This window comes from Panthera pardus, unplaced genomic scaffold (genome assembly GCF_024362965.1).
Source record: "Panthera pardus isolate Hobbes unplaced genomic scaffold, ASM2436296v1 HiC_scaffold_12, whole genome shotgun sequence".
In the NCBI taxonomy this organism is placed as follows: Eukaryota; Metazoa; Chordata; class Mammalia; order Carnivora; family Felidae; genus Panthera; species Panthera pardus.
Window position 1 is genome coordinate 63,387,782 of NW_026526677.1, and position 14,765 is coordinate 63,402,546.

Consider the following 14,765-nt stretch of genomic DNA (forward strand, 5'->3'; position numbering starts at 1 on the left):
ACCATGCACACAAGTACAAGTATACAATCATACACACAATTATGAATTACGTATTTATCTTTGACCCTTTTCAAGCACTGACTCTTATTTGAGGTAGATATTACTTTTCCTGAGGTAGAATCTAGTATCCTGATTTTAAAAACGGCGAGACTGAGATTTCAATAGATCAGGCATTATACTCAAAGCCACAAAATCAGTTGGTGGCAGAACAAAGGCTTCAACTCAGGTCCTTTGAGTCCTCAGCTCAAATTCTCCCCTGTTTGACTTTGAGTCAGCACTCCCCGGACACCATTCAAGCAGAAACTGGATGGCTCTCCACAGGCAGGTGGGCAAGAGGATTTCTTCCAGGCATGAGAGTTGGAACTGAATGGCAGGTCACCCCTTTTCTAGATCTATGTCCCTAGGAGATGCTGAGCCCTTGACTCGGTACTGAAATCTACAATGGAATTAAGTTTCCTGCTGCAAACTCTGAACAGTAATTGGTATTATAAGCAGGAAACATAACAATGAAAGGCATTTAAACCTCCTGTTGTTAAGAATCTTTAGGTCAATAGCGGCATTTTAAAATCAATTTGAGGGTTTGCTGGAAGATACAGAAGAGAAACTACAATCAACGTAATAAGGTTAGATAACCCTAGTCATGTTAATAGCTACCTAAAGCTTGACATCAATCCCTTACATTGATTCTCACTTACAGTTTAAAAAAAAAAGAAAAGGAAAAAAATTAGGAAGGACGAGCATAATACATAATCTCAGTGAAGCATCAAATTAGTATAAATAATGATTAAGAATAATTGCTCCTGTTATTGGAGAACACGTTGAAAATGAGGTTTCCAGGATATCTGCTGACAATGAGGAGAGGCTCTGGCAGTTTCGGAATTCAGAGAAGGGGAAGATTAATTGGTGTTGCAAAAGTACAACTGTGATAGGGAAAGTAGAGCTCACAGAGCTGGATAGAGGGTCAGATTCCTCCTCACCAGGGAGGAGCTGCTCCCTCATTAATGTTGGCAGGACTGGCGCCACCTAGTGCTTGGCACTGTGCTGCGCATGGCAGGGGATACAAACAAAACGAGATTGTACGTTGGTGTGGTTATAAAGATGGTGTGATAATAAGAAGAAAGCTGAAGGTGAAGTCAAAATCCTGTGTTTGCATCCTGCCCCAGCAGTTACAAGCTCTGAGTCTTTCGTATTCTCCTCTCAATCTCAGTTTCCTTATCTGTCCAAAGGAATAGAAATGCCTACTTGCAGAGTTGTGAGAGGAACCACATAATGTGTGTATAATGATCCCACCAAATGGCACATAATTTTTTTTCCCAAGGATAAGAGAATTTCTCGGAGCCAAATAGCTAGTCATTGGAGGATCTAGGTTTCACACCCATGTTATCCTTATCCTGGATCCCAAGTTCCTGAGCACTAGGCATACTTCGCTCTCTCAGAAATTACATAGCCCAGGGGTTCCAAATACAGTATACACCATGGACACTACTGCTATCCCCTCACTCCCACACACGTACATTCTGGCAACCCAAGGTTTGAAACTACAGGCACCATGAGATTAACGAAGTAGAATTTGCTGAATGAATAAAATTTTAGCCAAAAAGCAATAAAGCAAATGAATTTAAATAAGACTATCAGAGATAAATGTATGACATTCACCTCGTCATGTCAAATACTGACAAACACCTGGAACCCATCATGAAACTATAAGCCATGTGAGGGCAGGAACTATGCTTGATTTTGTTTACCTCTGTATTCCCTATATCTAGCATTGGTGGTACTCAATAAAAATTCTCTGAGTGAATGAATACGTTAAAAAAGGCATTAAAAAATATTCCTTTAAGATTTTTGTAAAACCCTGGTTGCTTACAACATAGCTACTTAACATGCTTTTTCTTAAAGGTGAGAACTTTTGAGGACTATAGAAGTCACTCAATTTGTTCATGCAAATGCAAGAGCTTAGCAAAAACTAGTCAGATGACCCCTAGTTGAGAAGATTTAGATCCATGGGCACATTTATTGGCTTACAGAGGGGAAGGCCATGGAATGAGTGGCTTCATGAGAAAAACCATCAGAAAGCTGCAGAGGCCAGTCTTGAATATAACTGGTTCATTTTTTGATATCTTCCTTGTTAATTTTGACTGATGGAGATGAAAAGTCTTTTGGATCTCTCTGGAGTCTTCTGTCCAAGTTTGTTCTGACTGACACACTATAGAATTGCTGCTAATTAGCATGTGAAGGAATGTTAAGGTCAGTTAAGTCTAACAAACAACTGGGTTTACATTTCTTTCCTTTTTTTTTTTTTTTTTTTTTTTTTTGGTTAGGTTGAGGCTGTTCTGTTGATACCTGGGTTTTTACAAGTATGCAAACTAACTCTCGAACCCGCTTCAGGATTTTTAGTGGGACTAGCAAGTGCGTGCCCAACTTTTGAATATTTGTTTATTCCCACATACTTTTGATCATTCACTTACTCAGACATTTATCTATCCATTAACTCCCTCTTCCATTCATTATTGCAAATGTTTGTTCAGTGACTTGCAAACGTGTAAACCACTGACCTACATGTTCAAGTGTGTCTGCAGTGAAATACTTTACAACACATCTCCAAGAGCTTATGAGATATCTTGAATGCACATTAAATGCCACATGTCCAAAAGAGTGTTTTTACATTTCAAGCCTGCTTCTTTTCCTGTGGTCCTTATTTCGGTTATTGACACACCCATCTACCTACCCATCTGGAACAATATGAAAACCTTAGAGTTATTTTTCATTTTCTTTTCCACGCTTCATACAATTAATTTTAAAATTCTGCTGACAACCATCTAAATATTTTATACACTCATTTTAAATATCTCTAGTTACACTTCTCTCCCCCAGCCATGCCTCCCACATTGACATGATTTTTTCAAGCACTGAGTAGCACCTACTCCTGTATGGCTGGAGATACACAAAGGAGAGTGCCTAAGGTCACAGTTATAGCATTCCTGCCCTCATGGATTTTGAGGTCAAGACCACCATTTAATCCATGGAGCAAACTATCTGAGAAGCAAAGTCACAAAGTTGAATTTATTGTAAGTAGTAAAGAGTTTGCTGGGCAGACTAGGAAAAGCACAGATTTCAAAAAGTGGTAGACTTTCCAAAGTATTGAAAGGGTTGATGTAAGGGAAAAGTGTAATTGTGGATGGGACTGCTGGCTTGTGGGCACTCAGGAGTGTGTTCATTGGACAAAGTTCTCCCCCAGTTGGTTGGCTGTCATATGTGAGGGAAATGCCAATGATATTCACTGAGGCGCGTGGCTTCTGATCGGTTAAACAGATTTAAAATGGGTTCTGGTAATTTCAAAGCTACAGAACTGCCGTTGATCAGTTAGGGAAGTTTGGAGCTGCTTTTGGTGACTACCAGCAGTTACAAAATAATCAGTTTTTTCCTATGTATTTGGAATTAAAAAAAAAATTCTCATGAGCTATCCTTTATACCCACCACTTCCGCTCAAAGTAAAAGCCAAAACTCTCACAGCAGTTTTTAGGATTCTATACAATCTGTTCCCATCCACCCTATAGACCATTTACTCTGCAACCTTCACACCTTTGCTGATTACGCTTCAGTTACTCTGCTCTGCTCCTAGTCCTGTTTCCACCCCAGGACTCGCAGATACGCTTGCTGGAACGTTATTCCCCCAAATAACAGTATGAATCAATCCTTGTGTCCTCTGGTCTTTGCTTAAATTACACCTTCACCTTCTTAGGGACACCAGTTCTGACCACCACCCACTTTACTCTTTAACATTGCAACCCTACTCATCCACTCCCCCTGATTTATTTTTATTTGATCTAAATAAATGATTTACTTATGTCATCATTTAACATAACACACACATAAACACGTGCATATACACGTGCACACATATATACACATGTTTTTAAAGTATTGATTTAGTTTCTCTCTCTTTACACCAAAATGTGAGGTTCATGAGGGGCAGAAGTTTTTGTTAAAGTACTGTGTTCCTATCTTCTAGAATAATTAATACCTGGTACACAGTAGGACTTGATAAATATTCATTAACTCAACTTCTCGTCTGCTAAGAGTCCCCTATGTAGTTTGTACACCTTCAACTGCCCCTTGATACTTTCACAACATCTATTCTTTGCATTGTTATCAGTGCCATTGTCTCAGAAACCAATTAGATGCCTTAAATCTTATTTGTAAAGGAAAGGAGGGAAGAAATGTGGTAGAGTTTGAAAGAGAAGGAAAAGTTTCAAGGATAAATGGAATTTGGATGATGGCACTCTCTGCTGAAAATAATTCAGTGTTTCTCCACTGCACTTAGGATTAGTTCCAAAGTCCTCATTGTGGCTTGCAGTGTGCCTCAACTAGTATTTCTACATTCATCTCTAGTCTTCTGTTCATTGTTTTTCTCCTTTATGTGAATTCTCTAAACATGCCATGTGGTTGTATGCCTTATGGCTTCAATTATGTGGTTATTCTCTCTGTAAAATTGCAATCTTTAGGTTGTACTGAATGGATACTTCAAGTTCTAACTTAAAAGCTACCAATTCTGTGAGGATTTGCCAGATTCCTACTAAATCTGTTTAATCTCTTCATCCTTCTCCCCACTGCTGCATGATCATGACTCTCTTAAAGAATTTAACTTATGATAATAGCTTCTGATTCTTCACAAAACTCTCAACTAACTGAAGGTGAAATCACACCATTGCTTCGTCATCATCATATCACCAGGAAAGAAGGAGTTTTCGTTACCAGCATAGCACCTAGCAAAGAGAAGATGCTCTATAAAACTTTCCCAAATAAATGGATAACTTTATAGTAACTTTAGGGGTGCCTGGGTGACTCAGTCGGTTAAGTGTCCTACTTCAGCTCAGGTCATGATCTCACGGCTGGTGGGTTTGAGCCCCGTGTCAGGCTCTGTGCTGACAGCTCAGAGCCTGGAGCCTGCTTCAGATTCTGTCTTCCTCTCTCTCTGCCCACCACTCCCTGCCCCCCTCCACTTTTGCTCTGTCTCCCTCTCTCTCAAAAAATAAACATAAAAAAAAAAGGAATCTTCATAGTTACTTTAGAGAACAAAACTACTATATATGCCAAATAATAGCTAATTAGAATTGGGGCTTCATATGTACTGGACATTTTGCAAGTTTCAACCTATTTAGTCTTTCCATTACCCCCATAAAATATCACCATCTCCTTTTTACAAAATAGTTAACTGAATCACACATCAATCAAATAACTACTCTCAAGCACACTGCTTTTAAGTTGCAAAACTGGGGTTGAAACCCATGCAATTTACTTCTACATTATGCATTCCGAACCATTTACTACACAGCCTTCGTACCAAGTAGAGCCCCAAAGATGTGGGCAAAGACTGGTTTGACTCTTCAACACCTAAGTGACTATGGGCAGGTTATTTAATCTTATGAAATAGAGTTTTTGCATTGGTGATGTAAAAATAACAATATGTAATTGGCAGGATTGCTGCAATAACTCAAATCAATAATGGACATGAAGTTTCCATCCCTTTCCCTGGTGGCTTGCATGGCACTAATAGAGAGGCTGACTTATTGGCTAGGGTTACACTTGCCTTGATAACTTATGGCCCATTAAAGTAATGCAGCACCAAGTCGATACTCTTATAGAGTTTCTAAAATCCACCCCATTTTCCTTCAATTCAAGTCAGCAGAAAGGACTTAATGTTTTTCTCCATGAGAGTTCTGCAGAAAAATAAGATGAGTCATCACCCTCTGTCTGGACCTCAGTGTAGAAAGTCCGTGTTGAACTCCACGCCAATGCCTATTCATGTATGTTAAGTGGCTCCTTGCCCTGGGAAACATTAACTGAACCTGGGGGATAAGCCAGCAATGTATTTCTGATCCCCCTTTGAAAGAGAAGGCAACAAGCCCAAGTTGTCCAAACGGGAGGCAGGGAAGAGAGAAAGACAGGGAAATTATTCAAGTGATTCATTATTGAGAACTTATGACAAGGTTTTTCAATTTTGTAGCATTTACAGTTTACAAATAATTTTAAATGGGCATAATCTCCTCCTTCCAATCCTGGTCAGGGTCAATGTCATTATTATAACTTAAAGATGAAGAGACTGAGGATCTAATAAATGGCATGTTAACAGACACTAGTTAGCAAAAATCCCAATTTAACACCAACATCTTCAGGCCTTTGTCCTACAGGCCCTTTTTACTATACCCTACTTGCCATTCCAAGTGTAAGGTGGCAGAGTTCCTGAGGCAAATGCTTTATTAGAACAGCTGGCACCAGAATTTCCCTTAGGATTATATTATCTTGGGAAAATATATCTTGATCAAAAAAAAATTGGAGAAGATAAGAGTCTGTGGGAAAGCATGAACCAAGGTGAAGTTTAGGGACAGACAATAAGAAAGATACTTTTTACCATTCCTCTTGGTTTTTATCATTTGCTTATTTTAGTAGTCATACGTGGGAAAAGAAAACTTAACATTTTATATGATCATGAGTAAGTGGATGGCTATAAAGATACAAACCTGAACATTACTGATATTGCTGATTGCACACATTTACCTTCCTTCATCAATAGAATCTGTTTTTATATTTTACGAAGTAAAACAACTCAAAATACCCAGAGGTCTATGGAAAAGCAGAATGCATCCAGATGGCCCAGGTAAGAAAAAGACAAGAAGAGATGAGTTTGTCCAGGCTTGAAGTGAATGTCTCTGAAATATATTTGTCAATGTTCTCACTGACAGTAAGGGGCCATCAGCTTTCCCTAACTTAATTTCACTTCCTGCTGTTTGTACTAGAACGGAGTTACAATGTAATTGTTTTCTTTTCATTATAATCTTGGCCATAAGGAGTCAGTCGTCCCAGAACTCCCAGTCAGAAGTACTGTTTGAAACACAGTCCTGGATCTGGTGTCAACAGATGTGGGTTTCAATCCTGCCTCTGCCACCTAGTGTAAACGTAGATGATTCGCTTTACCTTACAGGCTTCTCATCATACCTATAAGAATTCTGGAGTTTTAACTAGATCTCAGATGTTTGTATGTGAGTGAAAGACTGGAGTTATGAGTCCGTTAGGAGTTTACTTCATTAAGCTGAGTGGCAGAAAGTTTTCTTAACGCAGCCCATATCTACCCTTTTAGGAAAGAGAAAGGACAGGGAGAAAGCATACTTAGAAATGTGTATCCCAGATCAGAGGTCCAGCATCAGCATCTACCAGGGCCTGTTAGAAATGCAAATCATCAGGACCCACCCCAGACCTACTCAGTTATGACTTCTGGGGTGGAGCTCCATACCTGTGTTATATCAAGCCTTCCATGCGATTCCGATACTCACTAAAGTGTGAGAACCACAGTCCTTGAACCAGGGCGAAATAAGAAGTGAGTCCATGCAATCTCTGAGTTTGGTTCCCTTACCCATTCCCTCGGCCTCACACCTAAAACCTAGCACATAGGTTTGCAGGCAGACACTGGAAGAACACCTACTCGAGTGTTTCTCGTCTATTGTTCCCTCTTTATGAGCCTAAAGAGTGCTATGCCCACCTTTAGTGTTCTCTAAATATGCACTAAACTGTACCAGAAAGCAAATCAGTTCAGTAGTCTATAACACTGCTTTGTTTTCTGACTATTCACGCTTACCAGGAGATTCTCGCATGCCCATTCTAGGGGACCTTGACTTTCTCCTTATTCCCAACTCCAAAATCTACATGTATATTCTGTACACACTGCAATGTGCCCATATATTCTTTCTCATTTCATAATCACCTCAACCTCTCAAGATGCTAGAAACTGGCAGCCCGGCTCCATCCCAATGGATCATCCAGATGCCTGTAGGCTTTCTTATCTTCTCTTGAATCAATGCAATGTAAGCTTTGGTGAATTTTAGGAGCATACTCGTCACCTGCAAAGGTGGTTTGGCAATACCTACCTACTTTACCTACCTACTTCTGTGTCAGAGCACACAGAAGCTACCAGAACTATTTTCTGCATATTTGTTCAGGTTTAACATGTAGTTCATTATCACAACACTTGGGCTATTTATTAGTTTCTATGCCACAGAAGCTGCTATGTAGTAGCTCATTTGTGGCAAATCTAGTCTCACTTGACTGCATTTCTCTTCTGAATGGAAATTGCTAATGAGACTATAAAGGCCCAAAACCTACCTAAAGAAAACCAAAAGGAAGGCCCAAACTTGACACTCATAAATAAGAAGAAAACTCTTAGAAAAAGAAATCATACCAATCTTACTGAGAACTAATGGCTAGATTTCATATTTCAAAAAGGAGATGTGTGAAAAGAAAGTCGATGTTAGGAATTATAATTTATACTGTTTATTGTTCTTCTGTACTTTGCTATACTATAATACTATTTCCAAGAAATATTTTACCATCAGAATGCATATTACCAAATGGAAGCAATTTTGTCTGAGTCATTCGGTGTGGCCAGCTGGTCACCAAGGGGAGGAATGACAATGCCTGGCCTCAGTTTCCCAGTACTATGAGGTCGGTGCTATAATCACCCACCCTGTTTTACAGAAAAGGATATAAGGACACAAAGACAATGAAGTTTCCCAACACTAAAAATCACTGTGGAGTGGGCAGTAGCCTCAGGCCTCCCAAGAAAATGGGGTTTAGAATTAGTTTGCAATCCTATAATTAGTACAGAAATCCGGGATGAGATTAGGGAACCTGTCTCTCTAAGTTTTCTTCTAGTTTCTGCCTTGTGTACACAATACGGGTGACTGAGCCCTTTCCTTGACCTCCTAGTTTTGTTCTAATTCCTTTCTGTGGGATTGTGGGATTGGAGTCGTTCACTTAGGCTTTGCCTACTTCCCTGGAGCTCACAGGTCCTGAACTTCACGTTGACGCTAGAGATCAGATGCTGCCACTACAGCAATGTGTGTGTGTGTGTGTGTGTGTGTGTGTATGTGTGTTTAATGGCCTATACCTCAGATCAGACTCCCTTGGATGTCAAAGCTTGTCCAGACCAAACACAAGTCTCCAAATCCCTTAGGATGCAGACCAGTGTCATGTCGCCTCTGCCCACCATCCTGCAGTGGACCCTTCCCCCATGACTGAGCACACTGCAGGTTTCCCTCTGCAGCCTAGCCAAAAATCCATTCAAATGACATAATTTGCAGTGACCAGTGCTATTGTTCAAAGAAAGCTTTCATTTTCTTCTCCTGACATTTTCTCTTTTAAAACACAGGAACACAACAGATCGGAAAAATTTTCAGTGCTTTGTGAGAAGCCTACTATAGTATTTTCTAATAAAGGGACACAGATAAAAAGGAAGAAAAAGTGACCAAAAATTCAGATCCAAAAGAATTGTCACTTGCAATATTGCCCTTACCTTTTAATGCAAGAAAAGATCAAGCGTTCCAACGATGTCCTCACTCCTTCAGGGAAAAACCCCACAAAACATAGCTTCTGCTGAGAGAATAATGAATGAATGTTACTCATGGGCCTCTAATGACTGAGTTTCAGAGCAGTCATAAGCATTTTCAATCATGGGCGTAGGTCTCAGTACTACCAGTTTCAAAAGCCAATCCAGTGTTTTGTGAAATGCTGGGTGGGATGGTGCCCATACCGCCCTGGATATTAGGAGATCTAGGCGTTTATTCCTACTGTGCTCCAAATTCTGCGTTACTTCCTCATTTTGAGACTTCAAATGAAGATGAAGTGGAACAAGCAAACGGGGGCCAGATGATAAGAGCTTTGTATGCCATATTAGGATGCCTCACGTTTATCTTCTGTGTAATTATCGAAGGGATTTACTGAGAAGTTTTAAGCAGTGAAGCGTTTTTGAGGAAATATGCTGCCAGCTGGGTGGGACTGTGCTGTTAGGGAGCAGGCATGGAGGCAGGAAGGCCATTTAGAAAGATGGTACATATCCCAGAGACAAGAGATGATGAGATTTAAACTATAGCGATGGTGGCAGAGTTGACACTGGACAATGCATCAGAGTGAGGGATCAGTGAATATTTATGGAAAGAAGAGAAGAAGGAAGGAATGAAGGAAGGAAGGAGGTGGGGAGGGAAGGAGGGAGGGAAGGGAGAGGAAGGGAAGGGAAGGAGGGGAGCTGAAAACAGCTGAAATCCCCTGACATTTTCCCAGGTAGTGAAATGACATAGACCATATAAAATCTTTAAAAATCTTGTTCTTTTTTTTTTTTAATGTTTCTTTGTTTTTGAGGGAGAAACAGAGCACAAATTGGGGAGGGGCAGAGAGAGAGAGGGAGACCCAGAATCTGAAGCACCAGGCTCTGAGCTGTCAGCCCTGAGCCGTCAGCACTGAGCTGGATGCGGGTCTCAAACTCACAAACTGTGAGATCATGACCTGAGCTGAAGCTGGAAATTTAACCGACTGAGCCACCCAAGTGCCCCTAAAAATCTTGTTATATAGCAGCAGTTCTCAACCAAGTGGCACATTAAAATCATTTGAGGAACCTAAAAAAACGCTTGATGTCATGACTATATTCCAAACCAATTAAATTAGAACCTCTAGGGGTGGACCCCAGGCCTCAGTATTTTTTTAAATGCTCCCCAATGATTAGAACATGCAGGCAGGGATGAAAATCAGTGTTCTGTAGACTGTCTGCCTCTAGAATCAATCTCTGCTTAATAATCAGTTGCCATGGAAATTTATCTACCAGCTGGGTGAGTGTTGTCCAACCTCCAGGTTACTTTGAAAACTAAAAATAACTGATACTTTTCAATCATTGGAATAAATTTATTTTATGATCCACAGAGAAATGAAAAGTATTGCAATAGGACCCACTCTTCCTCTCTGCATACCCTTTCAGGTGTGCTCAGTATTCTCTGCAGGTGGGCTCCAGGTCTAGCTATACATTAAACAGAACCAGAAAAGCCACTGGACGTTTGCTCTCCCTTGCTGCATAGGGTCACCTCTAAGGGTTCATCCAGCTATTACTTATTTATGACTCAGTAGTGGTATAGTGGAGGAAATATGCACAAAAGGCATGTAAGGCTTCAGTTTGTGTAAGGTCTCTGCTATTTAAGCGCTGTTGAGACACTGGGAAAATCACTTAAACTGGTGGAGACTCAGTTTCCTTATCTGTAGAATAGGGACACTAGGTCTTTATTCAAAATCTTTTTTTGAATTTAGGATGAGATAAGAGGTATCACTTTGTAAATTTCAACTGTCATCTAATATCTATAACAATAATAGGTGTTTCATTTCTCTGTTGACATCAACAAACATGATACAGAATTTTAAGATTAAAAGTAATTTATGCGGTATCTTTCCTTTGTTCTACCAGGTTTCTAAATACGAACATCCAAGGGCTCCCTTCTCCCTCAAAGTGCAGTCTTAAGCAATAATTTGGGTTGGATGATTTGTCACATTTTTCTAGGGATTGAAGGCAATGTTCAGCCTCAGCCTTGCTAGGGAGTAAGTCCCTGGTAATAAAGTCGAGTCCTAAGAAGATCCTCTTCAGTAACAAACTGCCCTGGGGTTTGCTGACTGAAATGCGTGGACCACTCAGTGTTCTTGCAGGAAGAGTAAATATATCACGAAATCACCTCCATTTGCTAACCACCTCCTACTCCTGATCCCTGCAGTTGACAAGTGTGCCTCAGTATTGTTACAGATGCTCCGTTACTTAAAAAGCAAACTTGAGGAGAGATAAAAAGAGCAAAACAATTCATTTTCAATCTAATTAAAGTCATTATAAACAGCCTCCCAGTGCTTAACCTTTTTTCCTCCAAAATCCCAATCTTTCAGCTGAATGCTCAGATCTGGAGCTTCATTGAGGTTTTTCTTAATTGCCTTTCCATCACTAATGGGATTCACTTCATTATTACCTCTGCCAAAAGCTGCCTCCAACTTTCAGCCCCCATGCTGAGTCATTTACATGCCTATTTATAATGCACATTTTCACTAAATGGTGAGGTCACACCACCTCAAAGTTTAGGAAGCTAATTTGGATTGTGGCCTCTAACTGGAAAGCACTGACTTAAATTCTATTTCCTTACATATCTATAAACTATCTCTCTCCAAACTTTTCCCTCTTTCTTTCCCCGATTCCTTCCTTCCTTCCTTCCTTTGTCCCTCTCCTCACTTGTTCCTTCCCAGGCACATTCTTACAGTATCCTCACAGAGCAATTTTACTATTTCAACCATGTCTGTGACCACCTGATCACTATTTTTATTGAGCAACTATCTTACCACCTGATTTTATTTAACCCCAACAAAAGCCTATGAACTAGATTTAATGATCCCAATTTAAAGGCAAGGAAATTGAAGGTTGAGAAAGAAAATATGGTGATGAAGAACACCAAGTTTACGATGATCAAAGTAGAATTTGAACCCATCCCTTAACCTCTGCAAAGAACTGAGACCATAAAAATCATGCCTAATCACAGAAGGGAAACTACCCAGAGAGGGGCAGTGCTTGTCCAGGGTCTTTCAATGATTCAGGAGAGGATGTCTAGCAAGAATCCAAAACTATAAACTCCCACTGCCATTTTTTCCATCCCTCTTTCACCAAATCTCCTGGGGTAGAACATTAAGTAAGACACATTGCAATCTATTCAAGGAGGATGAATTAGCAGGGAGAGTAGGTTAAGAATGAGGGTAGATTCTCGCCTACTGCTAGGAAGAGGGCAGCCAGTGCCAAGTGGAGTTGGGGTCATTTTTGTTAGTTTGATGGTTTGTTAGCACAAGGTTTTGGAGTCAACATCTAAGGACTTGTATTTTCTCTGTGAACTGAGGGGGAGAATTCCTCTGTTGCATGTGAACAGGACTGTTGTGGTAGGGGCTTTGAGGAGAATGTGGACACATTTTTAAAATTATTTTTTGGAAAAGTGGAGGTACCTGACATCACTTTAGGTTTCTGATCTCATGTCTACCAAAGCTTGACTGGCCATGCATGAGTGTATGCACTAGAAGTAGAGATATCCAGAGAGATGTGTATGGACATAGCCTCTGCCTTCAAAGAGTTTACAGTTCAACTAGAGAAATGGGGCTAACATGGAAATAATGAACAAGAGACAGTTAAGAAATAAAAAAACTGCAAAGGCCAAGTAAGTTATGACCCATTCCTAGAACAAATATCTTGAAGACTTTAGAAATGGCAATTATGCAAAGATTTATTGAATTCATATGTTTAAGACGCTGCTCATTGTTGTTTAAATAGTACCAAAGAAGATATGGTACTTGGGCGCCTAGGTGGCTCAGTCGGTTAAGTGTCCAACTTCAGCTCAGGTCATGACTCATGGTCCGTGGGTTCAAGCCCCGCACCCAGCTCTGTGCTGACAGCTCAGAGCCTGGAGCCTGCTTCAGATTCTGTGTCTCCCTCTCCCTTAGCCCCTCCCCCACTCATGCTCATGTGTCTCTCCATCTCTCAAAATGAATAAACATTTAAAAAAAAGAAGATATGGTACTGATTGGTAAGTTACTTAAATCAAATATTAAATGTGTTATTTTGAGATGAACACTAGAAGCAACAGGAGAAAAAAAAGGAGAAAATAAACCCATTCTCACTTCCTTGATAAAGTAACATTTAAACTGAAAACCTGGAGAATAAATTGGAATTAAGCATAAGTAAGGGTTATTCTCTTTGACTTCCCTGCCTCTGCCCATTCTCTGTCCTCTGGCCTGCTATTTCTGTGCCCCAGTGGATAGATGACATCTGCAGAATGTAGTGCTGGTCCTTGCTTATCCTCTGGCTTTTGGTTGAATCTTGCCAATGCAGCATGCTGACAGGAAATAAGAGAACTGATGGAGGAAGAAATGGGGTGTTTTCACCCTGTTCTGTTCCTGCTGTGAAATCATGTCTCAATCAGGTACCCTGAGAGGGTAAGAAACTCCCATCTTGCTAGTTTCTGAGTGCCTTTCTCTTCTTTTCCTCTCCGTCCTTTTTCTGTTCCCTTAAACTCACCTAACCTTCTGTAAGTGGTTCCTATATTAAAGCCTCTTCATCTGAACAATTAGAGGTGAATTTTGTGTCCTGCTGACAAGCTGAGTGATACACCAGGGGAAGGAAGAGTGAGAGATGAATTGCAAAGGGGTTAATGTTCAAGAACCATGTGACATTCAGTATGGGTGGGTAGAGGATGACACTGGAGTAGAGAGAGGTGAGATTTAAGGCAGAAGCCAGAGACAAAGAGCTTTATATGTTGTACTGGCAAGTTTCTACACAACATAGAAAAATCCACATATTAAGTTAACAATAAAAAAAGAATTTTAAAATATGTACATTATAATTTTAACTGTGTTGCACCTAGCAAAAAGAATATAATTAAATACATCAAAATAACAAATATATCAAAATACGGCTGTCTTATGGGTTTTGTAACAAAGGGATTTTTTTTCTTCTCTATTTGGCAAACTTTCTGAAATGGGTTATGTTTATTTTATGAATTTTAAAACACACTTTTTAAGAGTGAATACCTGAATAGCTCAATATTTGGAATTCTCTTGGGAACACTAGATGGAATGCATATTCCTTATTCTTTTGCAGCCTTCCTCACTGCATGGGCAATTCTTACAAATGGACAGTTCTGCAACTGCCCACATCAGACCATCTAGCGGGCTATGGACAGGGAAATTTCCATAGGGGAGCACAGGAGGACAGCCTTTTTCCATATAAAGACTGCCTAACTTTCCAAACAAAGGATCCCTGAAAACAGGATGCTTCACTAATAATTCCAAAGTGAGGGTATGTCAGGGAACCATGCATATCTTGAGAAGCTGTTTCCCTGTGCTGACACAAATACTGAGTAAGTTCTTAGAAAAAGAGATAGCAG

The 14,765-nt window shown here is 40.1% G+C and overlaps 1 protein-coding gene across 1 annotated transcript in view; it reads right to left on the reverse strand.

The window, feature by feature from the left end:
* The window catches only part of TENM4 (teneurin transmembrane protein 4), a 2,883,939-nt gene that overhangs the window by 1,573,821 nt on the left and 1,295,353 nt on the right, over nucleotides 1–14,765 (reverse strand). The window contains 1 exon segment of the mRNA XM_053900128.1: nucleotides 9,347–9,426. The gene's annotated coding sequence lies outside the window, so the exon portion shown is untranslated.